Raw genomic sequence first — 23,830 nt, 5'->3', positions numbered from 1 at the left:
ATGTCCTATGCTGCTCTCCAGTGTGTTCTATCATGTTATTATATTTGTAAATATTTTAATCTTTTCCTATTTGTTCTACATCCTGTTTTTTTTTTCTCAGTGCTGTGTCCACACACCATTGACTTAATATTTTCAAATATTTATTTTGGTCTTTGAAAGTATATTTTAATGTTCCCAACATATTTTTTTCACTCTAACTTATTTTCTTAAATTTATCAGCTTCCTTTTTATTTTAGCTAGTTGCATAATTATCAATATGTCTTTCATTCCATAAAGTCTATATTTGCCTTGAGAGCAGAAAGTAGTAGCAACTGATTTTCTATTTCCTGGAATACATTTTTCAAAACTTACTTGTATTTTTTCATGTTATGTTCCATTTACTCATGTATTTATTTTTGCTAATTCTTATTGTGGTTTCCTATTGTAGGGAGTTCTTTTTACTCATCTTTGAACAGAGCCATTGTATCTCAAGCTGTTCGTTTTCCAAGCTGTGGATTTACTACTGCCCTGAGCTCTGTGTAAATCTTTTCCTTGGAATATGAGCTGAAGCACTGGCTATTTTTTTTTTTTTCTCTCCAGTCACACAAGTGTCCAAAGGGTGTGGACAAGGAGCTTGAGTTTTGTGTAACCACAATTAGAGAATTCTGGCTTTGCTTTCTTTCTCTGTACTTGTTGGAAATAACTGAGAATCACACCACTATATTAGTGACTCAGTTCCCTTGTCTCATGGAAGAATGGGAGGTGAGCTTTGGTCTTGGGTTTGCACCCTTCTCTGGATGACTGACTAAGAGGTGCTGTCCTTATTTCTGTCTTTGCTCCTCAGATGCTTTTGATTTGGGTTCAACATACATTGATTTCTACACTCTGCTGAGACCATGTTTGCTGCTATTGGGTCAGCTCAAACAGGGAATCCCAAGAAATGTTCCTTCCATGTCTCTCATACCATCTGCCCTGCCAAAGGCCAAAGGCAAAGCTGCAGCAATCCAAGCTCACGCTTATAGTGCTTTTTGAAAATCAACAGTGAGAAAGGGCTTCTTCAACAGAAGATAGTCCCCATCCCCCCCCACCCATAACAATTTATACCTTTATCCTAATCTCTCCAAATCTGAATGTCAACAAAATTTAGCTTTACTCTGCTTACTTCCTGTTCCTTTGCACTATTGTTTCCAAGGGGAGTCATGCATCCATGCAGACAAGCATCTTCCTTCATTTCAGTCCAAATTGTCCAAAATCTAAAAACCCTTTTCATAATACTCAGAGTATGAGATTAGGATACTTCCTTAGTTTTGCATTAATGGTTTAGCTTTGCTCCAGTGTTTTAATTCTTTTTATTTGGATAAGAAGAAATTTTATGAATATTCTTTTTGGGATGCCTATCATTGATTTCTTTTTCATACTCTAATTCCAAACTGTTCATTTTTTTTTCTTCTTTTGTTATTTTTCAGTTCAACCTGTACCATTTTACAGTGCGCTTTAATAAAATTACAGTGTACTGAAAAGCATACTATCATTTTTTGCTTTCTGTTTATGACTCAGACTCACTGTATAATCTTCTTTATACAGTTCACCCCTCTGGGCATTCTTTTGCTCAGCTACTAAGTAACCAGTTTGCATTCGGTGGTCTCTCATCACACTGGCAGTGCTAGAAGTCCATGAAATCAAAAACACTGAATCTGGATTTCTGAGCCTTGCTCTCCTCCTTGGTTTCTGGGCTGCCCAGGGAGGGGCTGGAAGGGCAGGAAGGTGTTGGGTTCTTATCTGTATGGGAATCATCCTGGATTTGAGAGCACACAAACTGTGAACAGTTCAGAAGATACATTTTGAATCCCCAGCCATGTGATGGCAGGAGTCTGACACACAATCCCAAAGGGCAACAATGGCTCTGATTTCAGCCATTGGCCCAGAAAGCTAACACATTCACTTGGCAAGACTTCTAAAATAGTAGCAAAAGGAGAAGACTCTGAATCTGAAATTCACATCTAAAAATATGTATTATTTGAGATTTGCGGAGAAACTTGATCCAATGAAAATCATTCCACTGTCCATTGGCACTGGTTCATGAAGAGCTAATCACAGCCAATCCAACCTTATCTAAATATAGTTTAAGAAAATAGACAAACATCTATCCTAGGAAATTTCCTAGAACCCAATCCTGTTTTGGAAGCAGTTCCACCTCCAAAGATGAGGAATAGGCGGTCCTGCTCCACAGAGATCTCATCTTAGTTCACTTATCCAAACTTTGGAGCCAGACACTAACCCTATCACTAAAGGGTGTCACTAAAGGGCCTTTGGATTTCTTGACAGACAAGATTTTCTCTAGTTTGGCATTCTCATGGTCTGAGTGGTTATGAAAAAGCAGAGAGGAAGGTGGCAAAACAAGAGCCAGGCTGAGAGTCCAGCAGGACCTGAAGGGAGACCTGAGCTTCAGGGCTGGCTACATTGCTGGTTTGTTTTGAGCTGTAAGTCCTGGTAAAACACTAAGGTCAGCTACAGTGTCCCTGTGCCATTACTGTCTAGACAAAAATGAGTCAAAATCTTCATGTTTTGTGTGAGTCTATTGCAAATTCCCAGGGGACTTATGTACTTTGGTCATATTTGCCTTGAGGTTCTTGTGTTTGTGGGTGTGGTCTCTTTTGTAGCAGCTCAGGTATGACATTCATCCTTTTTGTGAAATTTCACTGAAAACTGATTCTTACAAAACACTTGTGATTTAGGGGTGGGACTGAGATGGAGAGTTTGCATCCCATCTAGGTTAAGGACTTCAAATCAGATCTTGGGCATGCCCTTACCAAAAACCTCTCCTACAGCCCTACCTTTAGGAGCATCCCTTGGCCTCTCCCCATATAGTTTCCTGCTTCCCACAATCTGTATTAGTCAGGGAAGGTTAAATGCTGTAACAAGCAACCCCAGTATCTTAGTGGCTTTAAGAAAATGTGTTTCTTACCTATGTCACAGCCCAGATGGGTATTTAGAGGGAAGTTGCCTGCAGTGATACAAGAATCAAATCATTTTTCTCTAGTACTTTCATCTCAAAACTTTCCTCTGGATCTTGTTCACCCAACTGGGAGACAAGGAAGTGAGGATGAAGAATTGAATATAGAGAACCTTACAGAATGTCTCAGAGGTCAAGCCAGGAAATGGCATACACTCTTTCAGTCAATATTCCATTGACCAGAACTAAGTCACCTGGCCCCTGCTACTGTAGAGGAAGCTAGGAAATATAGTAATGAGTGATCCCAGAGGAAAAACAAAAAATTGGTGGAAATGCAGTAGTTTTCCTGCCATACCATCTTTTTGGTTCCTCCCTCATATTTCTCCTTTCGCCTCCCCCTTCACTCCCTTCCCCTCATTATCTCATACAGAAGAGTTTAAGCATTCTTTTGTTCTTTTGTGATGTCCTTTCTCACCAAGCATGGACATGACCTCAGAAATCTACTCCATACAGCAGGCACTACCACTAGAGTTGGCCTAAGAATTCAATTACCATATAATCCAATTATCCCATTTCACAGAAAAGGGACTTGAGATCCATTGTTGCTGTTCAGTCGTTCAACTGTGCCTAACTCTATGCGACCTCATGGACTATAGCACACCAGGCTACCTTCACCATCTCCTGGAGCTTGTTCAAACTCATGTCCATTGAGTCAGTGATGCCATCCAACCATCTCATCCTCTGCCATCCCCTTCTCCTCCTACCTTCAATCTTTCCCAGTATCAGGGTCTTTTCCAATGAGTACACTCTGTATCAGATGGCCAAAGTATTGGAGCTTCAGCTTCAGCATCAGTCCTTCTAATGAATAGTCAAGATTGATTTCCTTTAGGATTGATTGGTTTGATCTCCTTGCAGTCCAGGGGACTCTCAAGATCTTCTCAAACACCACTGTTCAAAAGCATCAATTCTTTGGGGCTCAGCCTTCTTTTTATATATAGGTTTTTTATAAATTAGGTTTATAAACAGGTTTTTATAAATTAAGCTTTATAAATAGAGGTGCTTAAATTTGAATCAACAACTTTAGCTCAGCACTCTTTCTACTACATTGTAAACTATCATCTCTTCAGTGAGATTGGGAGCGCAACGTCAGATGAAAGCTTCTGCTATATCCACCTCCAACCAGCCCAGCACCTAACACAGAGAAAAATATATATCAGGATGACAGGATACTCAATAACTGTTGAAAGGAGCAACATTCTCAATAGGAAATCGGAGGAAATGTTCTACTTTGGTGACCATGAAATACCTCCCAAAGAAATACAATTTATTTACCTTGGTTTAATTGAGGCCAGTTGGAAATGATAGAGCATCTTTTGATCCCATTAAAAATGTTGCCCATAAACTGTGAAAGTTTTCATGGCATTCTTCAGACCAGAGCACTGTTTTACAGCCAAGTTTCTGAACACATTTTTTTCAAAGGAGATTTTTATCATGGAAAATGTGACAACAGAACTCCAGGGGCGTGAACATGCTGTTGTAATTACTCCTCCAGACACAATGAAACCAACTCAAGTTAATTATTTATCAAAACCAACCCACTCTCTGAAAACATCTTTGTTTTGGCAGAATTTTTTCTTCTCCAGGAAATAGGTCAACAGCTTTTCCTCCCACATTTCATTATCATAGTATCTGACTTTCAGAATTAGCTATGTCAAATCTTGAGACACTTGCCAAGCACCCAGGTGGGCTGGCAAGGGTACAACAACAAGAGTCCTGGGGTTTCTGTTTCCTAGATTCTTCCCATTTCAGCTTTCCTCATCAATAGGACTTAGAGCTTCCCTGTTGGTTCAGATGGTAGAGTCTGCCTGCAATGCAGGAGACCTGGGTTCGATCCTTGGGTCAGGATGATCCCCTGGAGAAGGAAATGGCAACCCACGCCAGTACTCTTGCCTGGAAAATCCCATGGGTGGAGGAGCCTAGTGGGCTACATCCCATGGGGTCGCAAAGAGTCGGACACAACTGAGTGACTAACACACATGTGTCAGACCCTGTAAGAGGCAAAGTGTTACAATGTTTTGCTTAATCCTATGAGACAGTTGTGAGTATTAGGCTCAGAGAGGTTAAATAATTTTCACATACCATTCTCTATATCTAATTCCATGTATCTGGTTTTCCATGTCTGACAAGGAGGAGATTGAACTCTGTGAACAAAGTTGCTGTTGACTTTGAAGATTTTGCTGTAAATAGCATAATTCCATAATTCCGCTGAACTGGGGATAAGACGATTTGGGGATAAAGCAAGCTCTGCCACTTTTTACTATTTTAGCTCTGGTCAACTTTCTGTCTGGGCCTCAGTTTTCCCAACTAGGTATAATCAGTCTGAATTTTGCTACAACTCTAGAGGCCAGATCCCTGCATATCTCTTCCATTTCTCCAAACTCAATTTCAAGTACTAGAGCTTCTTAGTCACCAGATAGATAATATATTCAGTGTCTCACTCTTGAGTACTTTGCCTTCCAGTTGCCTGAGGACTTTGAGAGCTCGCATAATCTAAAATGGTCTACAGAACATCCACTTTTGAGCAAACACTCTCTGCTCTAGCTGCCATCCTTGCTGGCAAAGCTTCTCTCTGCCACACGGTGCCCCTGTGGAGCACTGGCCCACTCCTCTGTCATTGGCAATGCTGGTGTGTGCACAACAATGCCTAGTTTGTCTCAGCTCTAGGCCAGTGCTCTTTTAGATTATGCGAGCTCTCAAAGTCCTCCGAGGAAGGGCAGACCCTGGGTGATTCCACTCCCCTAGGGCCATACTTATCCAGAAGCTGCTCCCCATTGAATCCTGAAAGTGGCATCTCTTGAAGCTCAGTCTTTGCAATCACACCCAGTCATTCCACCTTCATCCTGCCCAGCCCCAGAGGTGCTGGACCCATGATGAACCATTACATGCAAACAGATCAAGTTTTCCTGAGCTTAATGTCAAAGCAGGGCTCAACACTTATGAAAATGCCTGAGCCCTTTTTTCATAGATTTAATACATCTAGGATAGAACATATAGACACCATACATAGATGATTCTGGCACAGCATGAGCTGAATCCCCAAATTAGAGAAATAGTGATTTAGAAACATAAATTGTTCTATTTACTTTCTGAGTTTGTGTGGGGCTGGAGGGAATATCTTCCATGAGCCAACGATCTGTTCTAGCCCACCCCATGTCGAGCACTAATAGAAGCCTTCTTATCACTCTCCTATAAAAGAAGCAAGAGTCAAGACAAAAATCAATGCTCTGTTGTTGTTTAGTTGCTCAGTCATTTCTGACTCTGCAACCCCATGGACTGCAGCTCGTGTCACTTGCCAATTCAGGACACCCAAGTTCCATGCAAAAGTTGACCCGGAAGTTCTCTCTGAGATTCCTCCAGCTCTGTTATTTGAAGTCATACGGTGTAAGAGTTGGAGGTGTCTTCATGATGAGTTATTCCCTAACTCCAGAAAAAAAAAATTCCAAATTGGAACTAACTTATGACTGTGAGGTGGGGGCCAGGATAGCACAAGTCCTCTACATTTTGCCTCCTGGGGTTTACAGAGGCCACCCCAACAAGTTTCTGTACATCTGGTCTCTCCCTCCTTAAGAATCCCTCCTGGCACACTGGCTGCAAGATCATTCTAAAACATAAAGCTGATCATGTTGCCTCCAGGCTGGAAAACCTCTTTGGCTCCTCTTGTTCAAGTTCAAACTCTTTGACTTGGCAGATAAAGCTTTTCTCATTATCCTTTTTCCTGCTGCTCCCCTGCTAAACTTGAGGTGCTACCCAGGCACAGGCCTACCATGCTCTTTCATCTCCACACCTTTGCTCGGTTCTACTCTCTACTAGGAATTTATGTTCTCCCCAGTACCTACTATTTTTCTCCATAGTTTTTAAGATCCAGACCAAATGCTGATTTGTCTTTCAGGTTTCCTGTTAGTATTCCCTAACAGGATTAGCAATCACCTTCTCAGCTTCCCCAGTACCAAATATATATATATATATATAGGATCCCAAGGGAATCTAACTCATTTAGGGGGCTTCTGTCTTCTCCTTGACATAAGGATTAAATTAGTGTACATAAGCTCTTGGACTGAATGCTGGTTCCACCTCTTGGACACTATCTGACCATGGGAAAATTACCTGTCAAGATTTTTAATTTTCTTATCTGTTAAATTGGAAAAAATAATAGAGGTGAACTATATACTTGTTTTGGTGGGTGAAATGCAATAAATAATACCATGGAAGTGCTTACTAAGCACTTTACTTACTATAGTAAGTAAATTTTATTTATTATTCTTATTACCTCCCCCAAGCCTTAGATAGGTAGTTCCAAGGAAACATATGTTAAGTATATGGTTAAATAGATCAGCTCATTCAACTGAATGAGTAGAGTGAGAAAACTTACTAGAGACACATAGATCTCCTAGAAACCGTAGTCTCAAATAGGAAAATCACTGTTTTAGTTGTGTGTGTGTCTGCCTGTCTGTCTATGTATCTGTGTGTGTCTGTGTGTTTGTTCAACTCTTCAGCAAAATTTGAGCAGCAATTTGTATTTAATTTCAAAGGTTGAATTACTTAAATGAGCTAAGGATTTTCTTCCTCAAATCCAGCTGAGGATTTTCTGTTCCAAGTCCAAAATCAGGACTGTAAAGATCTTGTGAAATATCCTGTGCTTTCATCCCTAACCAGTTGCTCTTTGGCAGAGTCAGTCATTCGTAGAGCATGGACTCTGGCCCCCTTCATAAGATGCTATGTGTTTGTTGGCATCATGATTTATCCATATGACCAACTGAGCACATCCCAATTCCCAGAGACTATCTAGATTCTGGCTAGCAAGTCAAGAGGGAACCAAAAATGTCCTTCCCAGGAGTTGTCATTCTTTCTTTCTCCAGTCTTTATGATTTAGCAGGTCCATCAAAATGGTCAAATGAGATAAGATGAGATGCCATAGGGCTGATAGTGTCAAGCATCATTCATAAAGGGTTTTCCCTTCTGGGCATTTCTACCTCTTTCTCAGATTGCTTGTTTCCAAGGCTCATCCTGCTTTCTAGGCCTCTTAGGCTCTTTTTTTCTCAGTAGCAAAGTCAGACACATACCCTCACCTTTCCCTACATTCCTTTCTATTTCTGGTATATTCTGTCAGTGGAAAGCAATCTCTGACATCTCTCTGTATCAGGAATCCTTACAGTTGTAAGTGACACTATTAAAAAAGAAAGAAAGAAAACCAGAAATCTCAAACCAACTTCCTGCCTTAGAAGTCCCCTTAGTAGAAAAGGTTTGAGGTCACTGCCCCTCTGCTGCCCTGCAGGTTCTGTCGTCCTCTTGGTATTGGTTTTGCCTGCAGGTTGGCTTCCCTCAAGTTTGCACGTGGGCCACCAGCAGCAGCGGGGGCCACACACTTCCTAGAGAGAGGAGAGCCCCCTACATATCATTGCAAGTAGCTTCACTTTGCTCCACTGGGGCCCCAGGATAACCACAAAGTCACCTTGGCTTGAGCCTGGGCAGGCAGGAGGGGCTACCTTCACTGACATAGCAATCAGAGCCCATCTCCAGAGCTGGGCGCGGGGTCAGTCCTTCCCGAATTGCAGTGCTGAGACAGCATGCGGGACCCACCCCCCTGCCCTCTACATTTCTTCTCTCACTCGCTCAATCCCTTTTATGGGCTGCACTCAAGTCCAAACAAATTCTCACACTCATTTTTTTTTCTGATTAATTTTGTGTGTGCTTATTTTGATTGAAGAGAACACATTTTAAATAAAAATAGAATGATCTAGAATGTCCATTAAGCAGATGAAATGCAAACATGTTGGCAAGTGAGCTTTACTCCTGTGCCTTTTTTGTACATGGTCATATTCACTATATGTGCACACAGGTTTAACACCACGATGTTAACATCTCCACAGGTTGTTGGAAAAATTCTAAGGGCTACATATGCTCGCACAGAGAGCAACTGTGGTTTACTTTAACGTTCCTCAAGAGAGGTACAAGGGGTTTCCTAATTGTTCATTATGATAAGTAGTACTTTAACAAACATCTTTAGATTCCAGATTATCTCTTTATGACAAATTCCCAGATACCTAGTCCCAAATTATTTTCCAAAATGAGTGTCTTGTATTAAACTCCTCTCCAAAGTTCAGGAAGGTGGCTATTTCATTGTCTTTCCACCTGCAGCAGGGGTTGTTTGTAATCTTTACTAATCTGGGTAGAGAAAAGGGGAGAGAAGCATCCTGTTGCTATTTTCATTTTCATTGTTCTGAATAGTACTGCAGATACTTTGTTTGGATGCTAATTAATCATATATTTCTTCCTCTTATGCATGTTCATATTTCCTCATTATCCATTGAGACCTTAGTGTTTTACTTATCAATTTTTAGAAAATTCCCATACTCCAGGAGGATGTTAATCTTTTGACATGTGTGCCAATTTTCCATTTTCCACTTTAATTTGTTTATGCTAATTTTCACATACAGAAGTATTATACTTTTATGTAATCAAATATGTCCTTTCCTTTTGGTATCTGTGTTGGTTTTAAGATTATAAAGCCATTCCTAATTCAGATATTTAATCAAATTTTAATTTAAATTTTGCTTTCATTTCTGTGGTTTGATCTTCACTCCTAATCCTATGTACTTCAAGTGTCCTTCCTTGACAAGGTCTTTACTTAAGCATGTCTCAGGAATCCCAGTTTAATACAGGACAGATCTGTCCTCTAGATATAAAGACACAGACTGACTCATTGAATCATTTGCTCCGAGAACTCTCTTCTCCTGTGCGGGTGGCTTGAAGGAGAGAAGACAGCAATGAGGGAAGAAGCAATGTACGGTCATGTTGGTTTCCTCCTCTCATGCTTGGTTTCCTCATGTGTAACACAGACTTTTGACCAGGCTTTCTTTAAGGTACATCTCGGGTATGACTTTTGTGGTTTCAGAAAATACTTTTTTGTTTCTATGCATGTCCTTATGGTTTCTTCTTTCCCTAATTCCTTCTCCTACTCATAGGATGACTTGCATGGAGATTAAAATCAGAGGCGACTCTCTTTATAATGTGTATTGTATGGTGTTTGACCCCCCAGCTATCCAAAACCAGCCCATCTGCATCTCTGCTGAGGAAAGTAGCCACATGCTGTCCTTAGTACCAGGTAACCAGCAATTCACTAGGGGAGGACATCCCATCCAAGGTGGCTTGCCCATTGGCCAGACTCTGTCCCCATGAGGCTGTCATGAAGGACATTCGCCAGTGGACCAACAGTCATTAATTAAACATGGACTCCCTCCACAACTTGGGCTGCAGCATACGGACAGGATTGTCCACCACATCTCACATCTTGGGATCTGACTGGAGCAGGAAGTAGAGATGCTGTGAACACATGCCCTCTCACAGCTCATGAGAGAGAGAAGTGTGTCCATAGGCTGTCTTGAAGCGTATGTAAGTTCAGCTTTGGTCTACTCTCATCCTAACAATAAACCTCTCTTAAGATGGTTTTTGTTTCCTGCCAGCAACAATCTGAGTAACACTCCCCACACGGTTTCCTTCCCACTCTTATTCACATCCTTTCATTAGTCTGTCTGGGGTGGGGCTCAGCTGCTACTGTATTACACCATCAGCCAGGAGACAGTGAGTGTTTGGGGGAAGTGAGATGACCAGTTGGACAAACGGAAGATGTGACATGGAGAATGTGCACACAGACACACACTGCCAGCTTCCCCTCCACTAATGGTCTGCTGCTTCATGTGGAACATGCTCCCAACCTCAGCTGGTCCCAGAGAGCTCTTTAACTTGGCAGGATGTACTTAACTGTGGAAAGGTACTCTGCCTTCTCGTACCAGCCTTCCTGAGAATTGTTTTATAGAAACGTTATCATTGTGCCCAGGGCTGGCCCCAGGCAAAACTGGGAAGTGGGAGAAGTTAGCATTTGGCTCTCCACGCACCTCTCTGGGCCCGCTCCTTCCTGCTGACTGCCAGCTGTGCCCTGCCCTGCATCTTGCTATTAAAAACTACCCTGTCTGTCTCCAGCCTCCTCAGGGCCCTGCTCTCGGCTTGAAATATACCAGAGGGTTTTCCTTAACAGGAATCTCTTAAGAGTCAGCGCCTTCACCCCACATATTGTCAAGCCTGAAAGATGACTTTGAGCAGTCAGAAACTTGTCTGCTTAAAGAAATCAACAAACACAAAGCCAGCCCCAAACCCACATGCCAGTCACAGCTGGAAGCCCAAAGCTTTGCTCTGGTGTTCCCCAAGCTCCTTTCTTTTTTCTGTGTATCTCCAAGGAGTGCTGCTTCCATTCCTCATATAAAGCTCAGCTCTCCCTGTGACCCCAGTTCTCAGCACTATGATGCTAGACAACACCACTACCCCTACCCTCATTCCTCATGCCTCTCTAGCCTGGCCACCCCTCTAAAAATAGCTACACCCTCATGGGCAAGTCTCCCCACTGCACTCTGACCAGATCTTCCTTCAGGATCTGGACAGTAGTGACTTTAATGCAGGAACCCCAGATCCTGGGGTAGGCTCCTGGCAAAACTCCCATATCTTATGACCCTGGAGATAGAGCAGATCCAAGCCTCAGCATCCTTATTTGTAAAATGGAAGCAATAATAGTAGCTATTTCCATGAATTCCTATGGGAGGTGAGCATTTAGTAGTGTAATAGACATGAATAATGTCTGGCACAGAGTTTATGCTCTGAATCTTGGCTAGTAATTGTTGTTTAGTTGGTCGGTCATATCTGATTCTTTTGTGACCCCCATGGACTGTAGACTACCAGGTTCCCCAGTCCATGGGATTTCCCAGAGAAGAATACCAGAGAGGGCTGCCATTTCCTCCTCCAGGGGATCTTCCTGACCCAGGGACCAAACCCACGTCTCCTGCCTTGGTAGGTGCATTCCTTACTGCTGAGCCACTGGGGAAGCCAGTTACGCTCCGGACCCAGGTGGCGCAATGGTCAAGAATCTGCCTGCCAAGCAGGAAATGCAGATTTGACCCCTCGGTTGGGAAGATCTCCTGGAGTAGGAAATGGTAACCTTCTCTGGTATTCTTGCCAGGAAAATTACACGGGCAGAGGAACCTGGTGGGCGACGGTCCACAGGGTTGCAAAAGAGTCAAGTACAGCTGAGCGGGGTAAGTACACGCTCACATACTCTGGACCAGGCCCTGCAAGCGAGCTGTGCAGGGGCTGCCTGGGCCAGGTGGGGGCAGCAGAGAGCTATCGGAGGGCCCGCCGGGACCCGTGGGCCGCCTGGGAGTCCCGGGTGGGGGGCTGGAACCCAAGGCCAGTCACCAGGAAGACCCTGGCACGTTAAGACAGGGAACTGGGAGGGGGTCTATCCAACAGCCATCCTGATCTCCCAGCCTCCTGTCTTACTGCCTCCAATTTCTCTTTCACACTTTGTTAGAATGGTCTTTCAAAATTGCAGTTCCAATGTAGTCACCCCCTTGGTTAAAACCATTGGCTGATTCCTCTGCCCATGAGGAATGACCAGTGCCATCAGGCTGATACTCCAGGGCCTCTAATAACGTACCATCACATCCCTAAATCTTGCCCTTTACATCACTCCTTATCTTCCCTCATTGGCCAAGACACTTAGGGTCCCGAATACACCTCCAGTTTCCTTGTCTTCACTGTGGGCATTCTCTGGCCTTTCCTTTGTGTGTTAAGATCCTGCTTATTTGGCTCCAAGTCCCCTTTTCCATGAACTTCCTGGTTTATCCCAGCAACTTACTAAAAAATGTCTCTCTTCTGTTCTCGCTCAGCCCTTCCCATCTGCCTTTCTAGTGGCATTTGTCATGGCCAACATTATTCTAGAATGATAATGACTTCTCAGAATCCATCTGCTCTTCTGTAAGAGAGAGTAAAAACCTCTTCCCTGTAGTGTGTTGAAGGATATAGGAGATGGTGCCTGATAAGCACCTAGAACTGGGCCTGTCACATGGCAAAGTCTCATCATTATCATTATATCACAGTCATCCCCCTCCTCCCCATTGTTTTCAATGGGGAGGGACAATTTAGGGACACTGCCCCTGGGTGGTCAAGGATTTACAGACTTTAGTCCTCAGCCTGCCCCATGACAAACCCACTTACAAAAGAAAAACACTACTAAAAACCCTTTGTTTGGGGTAGGAACAGCAAGTTCCAATCACAGGGCTGGAGGGAGATTTCAGGGAGCCATGAAGAGGGAGGGAAACCTCCTGTGGAGGAGAATTGAGAGCAGGTAAAAGAACAAACTAGTACAGTGGCAAGAGGAGAAACTTTTTTTTGTTGTTTAGAAAGATAGTGATGTTTTCAATAAAATTTTCAACCCGGAAATTAAAATTTAAACAATGTAAGTGCCTCCGAGAATCAAGCGGCAGTGAGCAGTCCCTTAATGGTACTATGCACAGCCTTTATTTTTTAATGTGGAGAAGGAAAGGATTTGTCATTAAAGTTTAAAAATAATCAGAATCAAAATCCCTTTTGTTCCTGCGGGCTGGCAGAGCTGAGGGGCCGATTGTGTGCGCTGAGTGGGTGTCCAGGAAACAGTAGTCATTTGTGTGCGTGTGACAGGAGCTGAGTCCAAATCTAAATTTAAGCAAGTGTTGGCCTTCTTGGAACCCATAATTTTTGGATCAATTATCCCGGACTAAGTGTCTGAGTTTCTTGCTCTCTCTCTCTGCTGCATTTAATAATTACAACACTTGAGCCAATAATTTGCCGACCAGCTGCGGTGGCCTAACTGTCTGGTTCACTCATAATTTCTGGAACTTGATACAATCATGGCCTTTGAGCCAATTAGGGCAATATTTGGTGTGTTGGAAGTCTGTTCCCCACCCTCCCACCATCTCACTCGGGTGAGAAACAAACAGCCCATGTCTAAATCTTGTGTTCTCAGATCTTACCGGGCCATTACACCCATGGATTCTGGCTATCCCATTCCTCCCCATAGCTTGGGAAAGAAAGGAAGGCTACTGGGCTGGAAAGAACCTGATCTAAGAGTCCGATAGACCAGTCCTACCCTAAGCCGCTGTGTGACCTTCGATTAATGGCTTACCCTCTCTGAGTTCAGTTTTCTTTCTGTAAATAGCCAGACTATACTGTGCTGTGCTTAGTCACTCAGTCGTGTCCCACTCTTTGTGACCCCATGGACCTTAGCCTGCCAGGCTCCTCTGTCCATGGGGATTCTACAGATGAGAATATTGGAGTGGGTTGAGTTCAAATTCTGTTTCCATCATATTCTAACTGTGCAACATTGGGAAAGTAACCATATCTCTCTGAGCCTTAATTTTCTCATTAGCAAAATGGGGATTATGATAATATTAACTGTCACATATAGTTTGTGAGAATTTAACGAATTGATACAAGTAAAACCAAACAGACACACACACACACACACACTCCTAGAATTAAACTCCATAAAGGCATGGTTTTTGTCCAATTTGTAGGCTACTATATCCTTAGGACATGGGATAGTGTCAATAATTTCCCATGGATGAATGAATGCATAGAATTTATTTTTATTTGTTCAGTGTTTACTCTCAGTTTATGTCCAAAAATGATTTGTCATGGTTCATGTTTACCACAGAGTGATCACAATGAAACAAGAACATCAAAGACCAGGATAAGGAAGAACAATCAAAAGAGCAATGTCTTTTCACTTAGCACTTTCTAGCCACCAAAGCTAAACCAAGCAGCCTAAGGGACTCCTTCCAAATTTAACATTCCAGGAGTATGACTTTTAGAGTCAGAATCAGTGTTTCTGACTTTCATCGTGACCTTCAGCAACTCTCTCATCCTCTCCTAAGTCTCAGTTTTCCAATCTGTAAAATGTGCTTAGATTCATTCTTGGATTTTAGCTCTTCTTTCAGCAACTGGCCATGGGGATACAAAAATAAAAGATTTGATTTCTACTATCAAAGAGTTTATGAACCTGCAGGAGAAATAAGGTGCATACATACACAACTCTCTAGCTCAAACTAGAAGATGGTGCTTTAAGAGTGTTACCAAAGGCTAAAGGAATGATGAAGAAAGATAAATATGCTTGCTTAGGAGGACTTGACAGTAGCTTTAGAGAAAAGCTGCAGATGGTGATGACCCATGGAGAATATTAACAGATATTCACAGGAATTCCAAACAAGTGAGAAAAAGATGGGGAAAGGCAAATGGGTATGAAATTGCACCTTAGGTAATAAAGTGAATGTAATGTATTGGGCAGAGATGCATGTGTGTGTGCTCAGTCACATCTGACTCTTTGCGACCCTGTGGACTGTAGCCTGCCAGGTTCCTCTGTCCATTAGATTTCCCAGGCAAGGAAACTGGAGTGGATTGCCATTTCCTACTCCAGGGGGTTTTCTTGACCCAGGGATCAAACCCGAGTCTCCTGCATCTCCTGCATCGGCAGGCAGATTCTTTACCACTGAGCCAGCTGGGAAGCCCCTACTGGGCAGAGAGAGGGGAAGGCAGATGTGTGTGCTGCTCATTCCTCACCTTCACCTATAGCAGACCTCACCAGTCAATCGCAGAGCTCCATCCTCCTTAGTCAGGGTGGGGCCTAAGAAAGCTTCTCAACAGTGTTTAAGGCAGCCACTCCCAAATGATCACAGCAGATAATGTAGAACGAAACCTCTTTGCTCTCTTGTTTTAAAGTATATATAACAACATATGCAAGAGACATGGGTTCAATCCTTGGGTCAGGAAGACCCCCTGTAGAAGGGAATGGCAACCTACTCCAGTATTCTTGCCTGGAGAATCCCATGGACAGAGGAGACTGGCAGGCTCCATAGGATAACACAGTCGGACACAACAGAAGGAACTTAGTGTGCACGTAGGCCAGTAGTGGAAAAGGAGACTGGATCAAAGCTCAGAGAGCCCTGAATGTCAAGACCAAGAATACGAATAATGAAAACATTTTGCTGAGTGTGGATTCAGCTGCTCCTTACATGGCTATGATAGCCACGGAGTTTGTGGGCAACAGACATTATTGTAAAATATATACACCGAGCCTGAAGGAAACGAATCCCTCCCCGCCGAGGCTTTCCGCCATCATCTGGGCCGTAATCCACCTCCCAGGCGGCACAGTGCCTGGCTTGTGCTTAAACAAGGATTGTACTGTAGCAGTGTTCTCACATCGCTCTGCGGGAAGGAAAGCAGTGCTGGGGACTTTTGCCAAAGTTGTCAGAGGGGCTGCCCTAAAACATAAATGTGGCCTCTGCACATTCTTAAAGCAATGTTAGTGATCATCTCTGTGGTCCCAGGACCAGCACAATTATCCCGTTACCATCCAATGGCTGCTCTGGATGAATGCATCCCTGTGATGGTTCCATTTAACCTTACCCCAGGAAAAGGAAAGTCTATCGAAAGGAACGTGAAACAGAATTCCATGAGCTCATGTCTGGTGGGGAAAGAAAAAGGCATCTGAGGGTGATGGGAAGTGAATCATATTGTCTCTCGGCTCCAAGCGTAATCCTATCCTCCTGCCCTCCTCTGGGGGAACGTCCCCTCCCAGCCCCAGTGTGTGGGGACATCCTGGCAGCAAGGAGTCCGGGGAACCCAGGCCATCTAAGTGGCTGAGACCTCAGCTCCAGGTCATGTGTTTTGGGGTGAATTACTCTATATATTTGTTCATACCCTACATCCTTAAAAAATGGTTTCTAGGTGGTCCACCCTAAACACTTTTAACATAATATAAGGAAATAAAGTTAAAATAAAAAGATGCACACATATTAAACAGACTAGATGAGGGGAATATAAGCGGCAGGGTTATAAAAACCAAACCTGGATTAGGGCAGGCCACTGTATCTTTCTGAGTCTCAGTTTCCACATCATGAAATAGAAGAATCTTTTTTGTAAGATTGTTGTGAAGAAGTGAAAGTCACTCAGTCATGTCCAACTCTTTGTGACCCCATGGATTATAACCCACCAGGCTCCTCCGCCCATGGGGTTTTCCAGGCAAGAAAACTGGAGCAGGTTGCCATTTGCTTCCAGGGGACCTTCTGACTCAGGGATCAAACCCAGGTCTCCTACACTACAGGCAAATTCTTTATTGAGGACAAGCAAATATTCAAAAAAAGAGAAAAGGAAAATGGGTTGGAATGGGAAGATTGCTGAACAGGTTGTTAGGAGACTCAGATCTAGTCCAGCACTGCATGAATTAGGTGCTCCCTGAGGCCTCTTCCAGGGTGAAGAGTCTCTAATTCCACGAAGCAGGGATGCCTGAGAGGGGATAGAGGAGCAGGAAAGGGAGCAGAAGGGGATGAGGAGTGGTGAAGTCTCTCACTTCAACTCATTACTGATTGAGTAACTCATTGTTATCATTATTGATTGTATCTTTGGAAGACTTTTTTCTCATGACTATATCAGGGGCAATCATTAATTTTGCAAATATCATGTGACTATCCCATCTGTGCCTGGTGCAGAGGGGACAAACTTCCATGTGGATGTTCTAGTTTCTTCTCAGGCCACACCCCGTCAGGAGAGGTGGGAAGGACTGACCCAGATAACTGTAATATAAAGATTTTTGAACTGAATAAAGATGTAACTAGAGGGGTATGGGGCAGAGTAAGAGGTGGAGACTGTCCTTGAGATAAAGGAGAGTTGCCTGGGAAGAAGAAATTAAGTATGGCTCAACAAGTAAAGTGTCAAGGTAGGAAGTTTTGAGTAGAAGTGACTAGGTAGGTCAAAGTGGAAAGACTGAAATGCACATGGGATTTGTGAAAGGAGTGGACGTTTATTGGGTTTTCATGAGCCCATCAGCAATTTCCTTTCTTTGGATAAAAGCATGGAAATTCACCTTTCTGGGGCACCCACTCCCCTACTCTCAGTCCCCCTGGTTTGGATAAGACTGATCCCACTCCACCTAGCATCAGGGGAAATATATGATCCTGCTCCAGAAAAGCAGGGTATTTCATTCCCCTTACCACAGTGATTGGTTTAAATAAGGGCATGTCACTCAAGAAGATCCAATGAAACTCACACTGAAACTTTTTCTGGATTCCATCTTCTCACTTGTTGTTCAGTCGCTCAGTCATGTCCGATTCTTTGTGACCCCAAGGACTACGACATGCCAGGCTTCCCTGTCCTTCACCACCTCCCAGAGCTTGCTCAAACTCATGTCCTTTGAGTTGGTGATACCATCCAACCATTCGTCCTCTGTCGTCCCCTACTCCTCCTGCCTTCAATCTTTCCCAGTATCAGAGTCTTTTCCAATGAATTGGCTCTTAGCATCAGGTGGCCAAAGTATTGGAGCTCCAGCGTCAGTCCTTCCAATGAATATTCAGAGTTGACTTCCTTTAGGATTGACTGGTTTGATCTCCTTGCAGTCCAAGGGACTCTCAAGATCTTCTCCAACACCACAGTTTAAAAGCATCTTCCCACTGGACTTGGGTTAAATGTTAGCCAGAAGTTGTAAGAGTTAGTGAATGTCTTGTTTTAAAATGAATCACTCCAAGAAGTAAGTCAATAAAAAATAAAAATAGTGCTGAGAGATAAATCATGGTGAATCTTCAGCATCATTTGAACACCTAGATCTAGCCATGTCTGAAGACGACACCTCCGGGTTTGTTATTTTAGTTTTATGAGTTTAAAAATTCCCATTTATTCTTAAGCCAGATTGATTTACATTTTTATCATTAGCATCTGGAAATATGTAGTATAACATGAGGGCCCTGGTCCAGAAGGGCTACAGAAAGTGGCCATGGTTGACAGGACTGCCACTGAACCATCGAGAGAGGGGACTTTCAGGGAAAAGACCAAGCTGTCAAGCACCAAGACACCCTAACCTGAAGGGACAAGGTGAATAGTGAACCAGGGTGTATGTAGAGTGGGAGATTCATTAAATGGAAATACAAGTATATTATAGTTTAAGAAGACTTTCTCTGTCAATGCGAGAGAAACTGAGCTAGAGCAATGACAAGGAAAGCAAAGGCTTCTCTCATATAGGGGTCTACCATCAGGTCCTTAATAGTTACTCCTGATGTATATAGGAAGCAAGTCTTTCTAACATTCTAGGAAGCATGTTACCATATAATAGTTACTCCTGATGTATCTAGGAAGCAAGTCTTTCTAACATGCTAGGAAGCATGTTACCATGGATATGGCAGCCATTTAGTGCTGTAAAGAGTACAGACTTTGAAATCAAGCTGACTTGATTTCAAATCTCACTGGTTTAAGTCCCACTTTTTGTTAATTTAGCGACTTAACAAATGAAGACTCAAACTAGTTTAAGGCCACTTAAATGAATAGGTTGTGAGGATCTAATGTACAGCATGTTGATTATAGTTACTAATACTGTATTATGTGCTGGAAAGTTACTAGGAGAGTAAATCTTAAATGTTGTGGTAATTACGTGACATGAGACATGTGTTAGCTAAGCTATGGTGGTAATTACTTGCAATATATTAATATATCAAATCAAGAAGTTGTATGCCTTAAATTATACAATGCTGTCAATTCAGTCATTCAGTCGTGTCCAACTCTTTGTGACCCCATGAACCGCAGCACGCCAGGCCTCCCTGTCCATCACCAACTCCTGGAGTCCACCCAAACCCATGTCCATTGAGTTAGTGATGCCATCCAACCATCTCATCCTCTGTTGTCCCCTTCTCCTTCTGCCCTCAATCTTTCCCAGCATCAGGGTCTTTTCAAATGAGTTAGCTCTTCGCATCAGGTGGCCAAAGTATTGGAGTTTTAGCTTCATCATCAGTCCTTCCAATGAACACCCAGGACTGATCTCCTTTAGGATGGACTGGTTGAACCTCCTTGCAGTCCAAGGGACTCTCAAAAGTCTTCAACACCACAGCTTAAAAGCATCCATTCTTCTGCACTCAGCTTTCTTTACAGTCCAACTCTCACATCCATACATGACCACTGGAAAAACCATAGCCTTGACTAGATGGACCTTTGTTGACAAAGTAATGTCTCTGCTTTTAAATGTGCTGTCAATTATATCTCAATAAAATTGCAAAAAAATAGTTAATAATAATAATATTTAATAATAAAAATGAACATTTATTGGGCACATACAAGATGTCAGGCAGTGCTTTAAATACTTTACTTGAAATAACTCATTTAACCCTTATGTTGTTTAGTCATTAAGTAGTGTCTGAATCTTTGTGACCCCATAGACTGTAGCCTGCCATGCTCCTCTGTCCATGGAATTTCCCCAGATAAGAATACTGGAGTGGGTTTCCATTTCCTTCTCCAGGGGATCTTCCTGACCCAGGGATCAAACCAGCATCTTCTGCATTGGCAGGAGGATTCTTTATCACCTCAGAAGCCTTAAGACACTCCTGTAAAGTAGATACTATTATTACCCCAACTTTATAGATTGAAAAACTGAAGATGAGGAGCGTAGTGGCCAGTCATCAGAAGTTGACAATGACCAGTTGAGAGCCATCATCAAAACTGATGCTCTTAAAACTACACGAGAAGTTGCTGCAGAACTTGTCGACCATGCTGTGGTCATTAGGCATTTGAAGCAAATTGGAGAGGTGGAAAAGGTTGATAAATGGGTGCCTTGTGATCTGACCAAAAATAAAGTTTTTCTTTTGAAAAAAAAAAAAGAAAAACTGAAACACAGAGAGGTTAAATAATTTGTTCAATGTCAGACAGTAAAGAGTCATTATAGTCAGGTTGCAAACCTAGATGCCAGTATCCAGAGCCCAGGGCTTTCCAGATGGCTCAGTGGTAAAGAATCCACCTGCAATGCAAGAGCCACAGGAGACGCATTCGATCCCTGGGTCAGAAAGATCCCTGGGAGTAGGGCATGGCAACCCACTCCAGTATTCTTGCCTGGGAAATCCCATGGACAGAGGAGCCTGGCAGGCTACAGTCCATAGAGTCACAAACAGTCAGACACAACTGAAGTGACAGGACACACACAGGCACACCTCCAAAGCCCATAGGTTAACTACTACACGATGCTACCTCTGTAAATGCATTCCACAGATTTTCTCCCATTTTGTGGCTGTGGTCGAAAGAATAACGGTCCCCAACTATATTCACATCCTAATCTCTAGAACCTGTGAATGCTACCATATATGGCAAAAGAGACTTTGCAGAAGTGAATAAGTTAGGAATCCTTACTTCAGATGAGAGGATTTATCCTATATTATCTGGGTTGGCACTAGTGTAATCACAAATGTCTTTATGAGACAGAAGCCAAGGGCAATTTGACTGCAGAATGGAGAAGGCAATGAGCGCATGGAGGCAGAGATTGGAGTGATGCAGCCACAAACCAAGGGATGCTGGCAGTCACCCAAAGCTGGAAGAAGCAAGGAACTAAGTCTTCCAGTCTCCAGAAGGAAACAGCCCTGCCAACACTTTGACTCTCACCCAGTAAAGCTGATTTTGGACTTCAGACTGCAAGAATTTTTAAGAAGGAGAATAAATTTGTTTTGTTTTCAGCCAAGCTTATAGCAAATTTGGTACAGCAGCAACAGGAAACTAATACAGTGGCACTAGCCCAGCCTGTGTTTTCTGGCACATCCCTTGCCTTCCTTAACTGTCACTTACTCTTGAGCTCATAGCTTCAATTTCTCCTTCTCAAGGCAGCCTTCCTTGACACTTTAACCTTATGTTTCCCAATTACATCTTCACACAGCCCCCTTGACTACTCCTTAGTACTCACTACACTTAAAATTGTTGATGATTGTGGTTCACGTGACCAAATCTGAGGGACAGGGGTACAGTATATGTCTCTTGCTCCTCATTATATCCCAAGAGTCTAACTCAAGGCCTAGCACATTATTGTTTCTTGATAAATATTTGGTGAAATGAATACATACATATCTTCCTCCATTCACCCATCCATCCATACATACATATATACATACATGCATATGCAGTTTATTAAATGCTTTCAAAATGTGTAGAACTTGGTATCAGACCTGGCATTTAATAAGTCCCCAGGAAGTAGGAACCTATGTGACATCTGGGACTTATCTGTGTGTCTTTTGAACAAAATCACAGACCTGATCTTAGTTAAGTCCCAGGAGGAGTACTCTGTTGTACCTCCTTTTCCCTAACACTTTGAACACTACTCTTAACTGCAAATTCCGATAGTCACTCAGGCTCTATGACCACACTGAGTATTCTAGAAAGGAAAGGATCAGGTCTTCCCAGAATACAAGGATACACAGGGCACTCCAGCAAAGCTGCCTTCCACTGTAAGATGACGGCAAGCCCTTTGGGCCAATCGTCATGGCAGTAAGAACAGGTAATCCCAGCCCTTCCTCAACTTTGCGGTGTGTGTGTGAGCCTCCAGCTGGGCCAGGGACTGATTCCAGGCCCAGAGGAATTCTCATCATTTCTCAGGAATCATTAGCTTGAGTTTGGTCCTCGCGCCAAGGCTCTGACAGCTTTATTAGCACCTATAATTCAATGTAAGCATCAACATGTTGGGAAACACTTTGAGGCTATCTTTTAAAGTCAACTTAATTCTCTCTCAAATGCCTCTTTGTTTGCCAAAGTGCCAGCCAGAAGACTTCCAGGTAGGCAGGAGATGAGCTCCAGACAGGGAATCAGTAGGACATGTCTGCTGGGCGCCCAAGTCACTTTGCTGGTAGCTGATGTCATTTCCAGTTAGTGGGTTCCTGGCAGAGGTGCCTACAGATGCTCAGATGACATCACTGGGGACCAGCCTGTCACCAAGGGAGATAACAAATGGAGACCGGCCCTAAGTCCCCACTGCCCCAGGAAGTCACAGTTCATTCTGTGGCTTCGCTGTGGGCCTAGAGAGTAGACACCCTGTGCTCCCACCCTGACCAAGCCCAGGAGAGCTAGTGCACACCCACTTGCTGGCTGCTGTGCTTAAACAAAACAGAGTGGGTCATGCTGAGCGTGCCCAAAAGTACTCATGACTCTGTAACAATAGAAACTGGACAAGCTAGATACAGCAGACTCTACTGATCATCTATTCCACATCCATGTACTCTTCCTCCTGAGCTGGTGGAACCCATTTTTCTCTCATCTGTACCCTCCTCTGGGAGAGACTGGTGCATCCCCACCTTCGAGGGGTGGATCCTCATAGGTCTAAGCCATTTAATCATTCATCATATGTTCATTCAATGAACATTATGGAGCATCTATGGTTCAGGAGTAAAGAACCCACCTGCCAGTGTAGGAGATGCGGGTTCAATTCCTGGGTTGGGAAGATTCCCTGGAGAAGGAAATGGCAACCTGCTCCAGTATTCTTGCCTGAAAAATTCCAAGGACAGAGGAGCCTGGTGGGCTACAGTCCGTGGGCTGACAAAGACTCAGACAGGAGTTAGCGACTAAACAATTTATGTTTGGCATTGTTCTAGGCACTGAAGGTAGAGTCATGAAAATATCAGACAAAGTCTTCACCTTCATGTGGCCTTAATTCTAGTGGGGTGATAAGAAATAGACACATAAATATATGCTATATAGTAAATATACAGTGTCAAGCCAAGCAATGATAGATTTAATGAAAAAAAAAAATGCAGATAGAGAGAGAGAAACAGTCCTGCTGTTTCAGATAAGGGGACAGAGGGTGGTGGTTATTTCAGCAGAGACATGAATAAGGCAGGGCACCAGCCATGTGACTCTTAAGGGTGGGGACAGGGGTGATGGGAAGCAGTCCAGCCAGAGGGAAGAGCAGGCTCAAAAGCCCCAGGTACGGGATGAACCTGCATGTTGAGACGAGCTAGAAGGCCAACTAGCTGAAGTGTTGGCTGGAGTGGCTGGAGGGTTGTGACTTTGAATTTTGTCCTACATGTGATAGGGAATTACCAGGGACTCTTCACTAAGAGAGCTAATTGATCTGATTTACATATTCAGAGGATTGCCATGGCTGCCATGTGGAAAACTGACGGAAGCAGGGCAAGAGAGAAAGCAGGAGACCAGTGAGCATGGTGAACCAGGGTGGCAGCCAGGGAGGGGGCGATA

Source organism: Dama dama, chromosome 1 (assembly GCF_033118175.1).
Source record: "Dama dama isolate Ldn47 chromosome 1, ASM3311817v1, whole genome shotgun sequence".
Lineage (NCBI taxonomy): Eukaryota > Metazoa > Chordata > Mammalia > Artiodactyla > Cervidae > Dama > Dama dama.
The sequence above is the reverse complement of the archived record's forward strand: the minus strand, read 5'-3'. Positions refer to the sequence as shown.